Source organism: Oryctolagus cuniculus, chromosome 6 (assembly GCF_051225735.1).
Source record: "Oryctolagus cuniculus isolate XC-2025 breed Fujian yellow rabbit chromosome 6, ASM5122573v1, whole genome shotgun sequence".
Classification (NCBI taxonomy): domain Eukaryota; kingdom Metazoa; phylum Chordata; class Mammalia; order Lagomorpha; family Leporidae; genus Oryctolagus; species Oryctolagus cuniculus.
Genome location: NC_142872.1, coordinates 27,732,321 through 27,738,699, shown reverse-complemented (window position 1 = coordinate 27,738,699; position 6,379 = coordinate 27,732,321). Strand labels below are relative to the sequence as shown.

The 6,379-nt window shown below is 51.2% G+C and overlaps 1 long non-coding RNA gene across 1 annotated transcript; it reads left to right on the top strand.

Moving 5' to 3' along the window:
* The first annotated feature begins 281 nt into the window (after positions 1–281).
* LOC149126069 (uncharacterized) lies at positions 282–4,278 on the top strand. The gene is made up of 3 exons (XR_016234893.1): positions 282–648; positions 2,689–2,770; positions 2,898–4,278. It is a non-coding gene; the product is annotated as an uncharacterized LOC149126069 (long non-coding RNA).
* Positions 4,279–6,379: the final 2,101 nt, after the last annotated feature.

Below are 6,379 nucleotides of genomic sequence, written 5' to 3'. Positions count from 1 at the left end.
TAGGGCAGACTTTCGCCTCTCCAGCCTGTGCCCAGAAGGATAAACTTTGATCAGAGCGGCAGGAGCAGCTCCCCCCGCCCCCACCTCCCGAGTCCCAGGCAGTGGACGGTGGAGGAAGGCAGACACAGCAGCAGCACAGGCATCTGTGCCCACAGGAGGCACACACCACACTGGCCCAGCACCTACAGGATGCAGCACAGAAGGCCCCACAGAAAATGTATTAACATCACAAAAGTTAATGGACCAGAAAGGGAAAAATTAACATAAATTACCTTCCCCTGAAATCCTGCCTGCCCTGGCAGCTAGGGAGCCAGCTCAGTGCGCTGCCTGAGGAAAATGAGATGTTGAGAAGCGGAGGCCTTAATGGGCTAACAGATCACTGCAGACCCTCCCCCAAAGCAATGCCTCCCTGACCATCTGGACAAGTGGCACCGGGGGCCGGTTTAACCTGCGCCGCTTTCGGATGCTCTTTTTTTTTTTTTGGTCCAAGGAGGGTCTCCTGTGACTTTTGCGGGCGGTGTGATGGCAGCCCATTCTTGCTCACCGAGGAAACTTGGTGGCGCCTCTGCCCCTCGCTGGGCCTCTGATGTCGCCTTGTGTAGTGAGAGAACCTTCTTCATCAGAAAGCTACCTCCAAGGATGTAAAAGGTAACTCCCTTGGCCAGTCCTCACTGCCTCAGTCTCAAGCAGGGCTGAGATCGGCTCCAGGGAGGCTGAGAGACATACAGATGGGGAGGGGGTCCCAGGGTGAGGTACTGGGAAGGAGAGGACGCGTGAGAAGGTGGAAAGTAGGTGAAGAAGCAAAGCAGCAGCTGGCTTCAGAGAAGAAATGACGGGCAGCGGCTGAGGGAACAGGGAAGCAGCGAAGCCGGAGACGTGCGTGGCTTGCCGCTGCTGGCCTCACCGTGTAGCATGGGTCCTGCCACTTCCCTCAGGGCGTCACACACAGCAGAGAAAGACAGGCGCAGCAGGAGAGGAGAAAGGAATGTGTATGTAATGGGTCAGGAATTCAGTAGAAACAGGCTAGGATCAAACATTATTTTCAAAGATTTATTTATTTATTTGGCCGGCCCCACGGCTCAATAGGCTAATCCTCCACCTAGCGGCGCCGGCACCCCGGGTTCTAGTCCCAGTCGGGGTGCCGGATTCTGTCCCAGTTGCCCCTCTTCCAGGCCAGCTCTCTGCTGTGGCCAGGGAGTGCAGTGGAGGATGGCCCAAGTGCTAGGGTCCTGCACCCCATGGGAGACCAGGAGAAGCACCTGGCTCCTGCCTTCGGATCAGTGCAGTGTGCTGGCCGCGGCGGCCATTGGAGGGTGAACCAATGGCAAAAGGAAGACCTTTCTCTCTGTCTCTCTCTCTCTCACTGTCCACTCTGCCTGTTAAAAAAAAAAAAAAAAAAGATTTTTTTATTTATTTGAAAGAGTTACTCAGAGAGACAGAGACAGAGAGAGAGAGAGAGGTGTTCCATCTGCTGGTTCACTCCCCAGATGGCTGCAACAGCTGGAGCTGGGCCCATCCGAAGCCAGGAGCTGTCCTCCGGGTGTCCCATGTGCGTGCAAGGGCCCAAGGACTTGTACCATTTTCTACTGCTTTCCCAGGCCATAGCAGAGAGCTGGATCATAAGTGGAGCAGCCGGGACTCGAACCGGTGCCCATATGGGATGCTGGCACTGCAGGCTTTACCTGCTACACCACTTGCAGGCCCCAAGATCAAACATTTTTATGGCATTTAACAGCATGGCAGATACAGATCTAAGTGCTTTCTATTCCTCAATCACTAGTAATGCATTTCATTCTCATTCCAACCCTGACAAAGGAGGGAAACTCCAAGACAGAGAAGTTAAACAATGCCCAGCATCATGCCGCTCTCTAAGGCATCGCTCATCACTGCCCTCCAGAACCTTCAGTGACACAGGGTCAGGCCTTGGATCTCCAGGGGTCAGGGCAGCTGGAGTCCTTCCAGTGGAACAGAGAGGGAAGAGTCTGACAGTTGGGTTATGGTCACGTTAGCAATGGAGGGCCAGGGATGCCAAAAGTTCTTTCTTTCTTTCTTTTTTTTTTTTTAAGAAAGTGTTTTTAATTTATTAATTTTTATTTATTTGAAAGGCAGAATGACAGAGGGAGACAGAGACAAAGACACAGATTTTCCATCCAATGGTTTATGCCCCAAATGACCGAAACAGCCAGGGCTGGGCAAGGCTGAAGTGAGGAGCCTGGAAGTCAATCTGGGTCTTCAGTGTGGGTGGCAGGGAGCCATTACCTGTTGCCTGCCAGGGTGCACATTGGCAGGAAGGTGGAACTGGAAGTTGAGTTGAAGCTGGAGCTGGGATTCGACCCCAGAACTCCCAAGCACCATTTTAACTGCAGCAGCAAACACCCACCTGCCATTACAACTCTCCAATTCCAAAATATCCTCATTATTCCAGAGAGAAACCTTGACCCCATTAGCAGTCATTTCCCACATCCCTCAGCCCTGACAGCTACTAATCCACTTCCTGTCTCTCTGGATTTGCCTGTTCTGGACATTTCACATCAACGGACTCATACACTATGTGGTCTTTTGTGTCTTCTTTCACTTAACACAACACCTTCGTGTTTCCAAGGATCCTTCACAGGGTAGTGAGAGTCAGCACTCCATTCCTGGTTCCGGCTGCACTCACCTGTATTCATCTGTCTCTCCTGCACTCAGGAAAACCATCTATCCTGTGGCATCGGTTCTATGATGGATCGAAGAAACGTTGATTTTCAGCTTGTCTGACTTCTTTCTTAATGTAAGGAACCTGAGATTTTGATAGCAATTGTGTTGACTCGGATGCTCAATCCGGGGAGTATTGCCATCTTCCGTGAACACAGGATGTCTTTCCACTGATTGTTCTTTCAACTTTTTGTATTTTTCAGTGTACATCTGCATTACTTTTGTTCTGTCCTAATTGAACCGCTGAAGTGCTGATGAGTTCAGATGTGAGAAGAGGAGCTGTCACAATTTCTCAGTCAGTGGCAAGACCAGGGATCCTCTGGGGTGAACCAAACTGGAGCTGGGCAGTTACCGAGGGGCCTTCGTGCTGCAGTGCTGGGTACAGCTGCCGGCCAGCACACACTTGGCTCTGTCTCTGGATCACTCACTGATCTCAGCCCTTAAATGCTGAGAGAGGGAAATCTCTAAGGCTCATTACTCCAGGAAAGCATCTTCTTGTGCCAGTCCTAAAGTCTGGTTCCCAGCGCCTATCTGTCCTTGGATTTTCTCCTGCCAGGAAGGACAAGGTGCCTTCTCCAGGAATGTCATTGGCAGAGAGGGCTACAACCATGCAAATTGTATTTCCAAACCGTTCCTAATCACATCAAAGTCCTTTACAAGGAGTCTTTTGGCCTAACTGGAGTTTGGTAATTACAAATTATTTCTAGTAGAAATGCTGACTGTGGGAGAGCAGGTTAGAGCAAATTTGATTCATATTAAAGCCATGGTCAGATCATCATGGACCTTCAGGGTATTTATTTTTCCATCAGCTCCTCCCTGGTTCCCCCATCTCCCTTTTTGGCCTGGCTGAGCTGGAGACTTGCCTAATACAAATAACTGCATTAAAATAAAATCATGCAAAAGCTCAGGGGAACACGCCTGAGTAATGGAGAAGATAATAAGCTTGGACAACCACCCCGGCCCTCTCTTCTTACTCCCTCAAGGCAGAGGAAGGTTCATGACTGATGTGAGGTTGCTGCTAACAGTAAGCGGGAGGAAAACCAGAGCTTAAGTGCTTCAAGGAAAAAATTATAATAATGTAGCACGTCGCCATCACGCCACTGATCCTCACTCAGTACCTATCTCTGAGGTCATATCCAGCTTCTGAATGTGCCAGGAGGCACTGTGGGCGTTCCACAGCACAGAGAGACAGGGTGTGAGAAGTCAACCAACACAGAGAGGGCTATATTCACCTGGTCATTCTTTCTTTTGCTCATCAAACATCAGAAACTGACTATGGTGGCTGCAGGAGAGAGCGAGCCGGGGAATCACCCAGGCCCTGGTTCCACTCTGTGTAAGGCAGAGGCAGATGTGTCAACAGAAAAGCCCCATCACCTGTCACCTGTCAGTTTCTTGCTTCTAAGAATCTGCCACTTAAGATTCTCTCTCTAGCTGGGGTTGGGGTAGGATAGGGAAGGTGAGGGGTGGTCATCTTGCCTCTCCCTCTGAGCGCTAGAAACTAGAGCTGCTAACTCGTCATTAAAAAAAAAAAAAAAACAAAAAAAAAAAAACAAAACAAAAAAAAAAAACAGGAAAGAAACAAAAGAGAAGCAAAGGAAGGAAAAGAGAGGAGAGTGTCGGCCACTATAGGACAGCATTCCCATCAGCCCAGGAGCTCAGCAATGGGTGACTCACTGGGTCCCAGGTCCAAGTCTTAGGAGACTGGGTCTGGCTCCAGAGGGGAGGGAGAGGAGCAGGAGACCACAAAGGAAAACCAAGAGGAGCAGCTGAACCTAAAAGACAAAATGTAGGAGAAGCTGTTGCCAATAGCCTGGCACTCCCCCCTCCCGGCCTACTCAAGAGCTGGGAGGAGCAGGGAGAATATGGCCGAGCAAGGCTTGAGAGGCCTGTGTGGAGCAGCAGCGGGACCTGCCGCTCAGGCAGCAGCAGCAGCAAGAGACCCGTTCCCTGAGGGCAACCCGCAGGAGTGGCTGGGGCTGCTTCAGCTTTTTTTTTTTTTTTTTTAACATTTATTTATTTATTTGAAAGGCAGAGTTATAGAGAGGCAGAGGCAGAGAGGAAGAAAGAAGTCTTCCACCCACTGGTCCACTCCCCAAATGGCCACACTAGCCAGAGCTGGGCCAATCCAGAGCCAGGAGCCAGGAGTCTCCTCCAGGTCTCCCACGTGGATGCAGGGGCCCACGCACTTGGGCCATCCTCCACTGCTTTCCCAGGCCATAGCAGAGAGCTGGATCAGAACCATAGCAGAGAGCTGGATCAGAACAGGAGCAGCCAGCCGGCGCCGCAGCTCACTAGGCTAATCCTCCGCCTTGCGGCGCCGGCACCCCGGGTTCTAGTCCCGGTCGGGGTGCCGGATTCTGTCCCAGTTGCCCCTCTTCCAGGCCAGCTCTTTGCTGTGGCCAGGGAGTGCAGTGGAGGATGGCCCAAGTGCTTGGGCCCTGCACCCCATGGGAGACCCTGGCTCCTGCCATGGGATCAGCGGGTGCGCTGGCAGCAGTGCGCCGACCGCGGCAGCCATTGGAGGGTGAACCAACGGCAAAGGAAGACCTTTCTCTCTGTCTCTCTCTCTCACTGTCCACTCTGTCAAAAAAAAAAAAAAAAAAAAGGAACAGGAGCAGCCAGGACTTAAAGCAGCGCTGATATGGGACACCACACCGCAGGCGGCAGCTTTACCCACTCCGCCGCAGTGCCAGCCCGGCTGCTTCACCTTTCAGCACAGAAATTCCTGGCTTCCTGTCACTGGGCACAGCTGCCATGTTTCAGCTCCTCCAGGCCTGGGTTTTGGAGGGAGTCAGCCTGCATTTCCTTTCGGTGGGAAATGGATTGCTGCATTTCCAAGGCTTAATTGTCCGCACCAGCTAAAAGCTCAGCCAGTAATGAAAATACATACTCTCTTTTTATCAAGAAAAAAAGATAATAACTCAGCTAGCTTTGACTTACATTCTACTGAACGTCAGCCTAGCTTGTTTCCAAGGACATTGCTGACATGAAGCGAGAAGGCTCTTGGGAGGCTGGGTGTGCTGAGAGAGGCCTGGGAATGACGAGTCCAGTGGTGCCTGGAGTGCACAGCTTTCCAGAGTGACAGCTGTCCCTCCCTTCCCAAGGAGCGGGCGGGGCGGGGGTGTGTGTGTGCCTCCTAATTTAAAATCCCTTTGTTTCTCATGAAGATAAAGAATAGCAAGTATAATAACAATAACTGTGGCGCTTCATGGATTTCAAAGAACATGCAGATACTCTCATGTGATTCTTACAACATTCTTGCATAGCTAGTATGACAAATGTTATTACATCTTTAAAAAAATGGTTATTTATTTGAAAGGCAGAGTGACAGAGAGAGAGAGAGATCTTCTATTCACTGCTTCCCTCTCCTGATGCCAGCAACAGCCAGGACTGAGCCAGGAACTCCATCCGGGTCTCCCGCATGGTGGCAGGAACCCAATATTTGGGATCATCATATGCTGCCTTTGCAGGTGCATTAGCAGGAAACTGAAACAGAAGTGGAGGCAGGACTCCGTCCCAGGCACCCAAGCAGTGGTCTAACCCACTGCGCCACAACACCCGTCCTAGGCTGGTGTTCTTGATCACTTACTTCACAGCCAGCCCTTCACCACCCCTTGCTCACTGAAGCCTTTCGCTCTCAGAAGCCTGTTCTGTGCCAGCAATGGGGAGCACTTGTCCTTCAGTG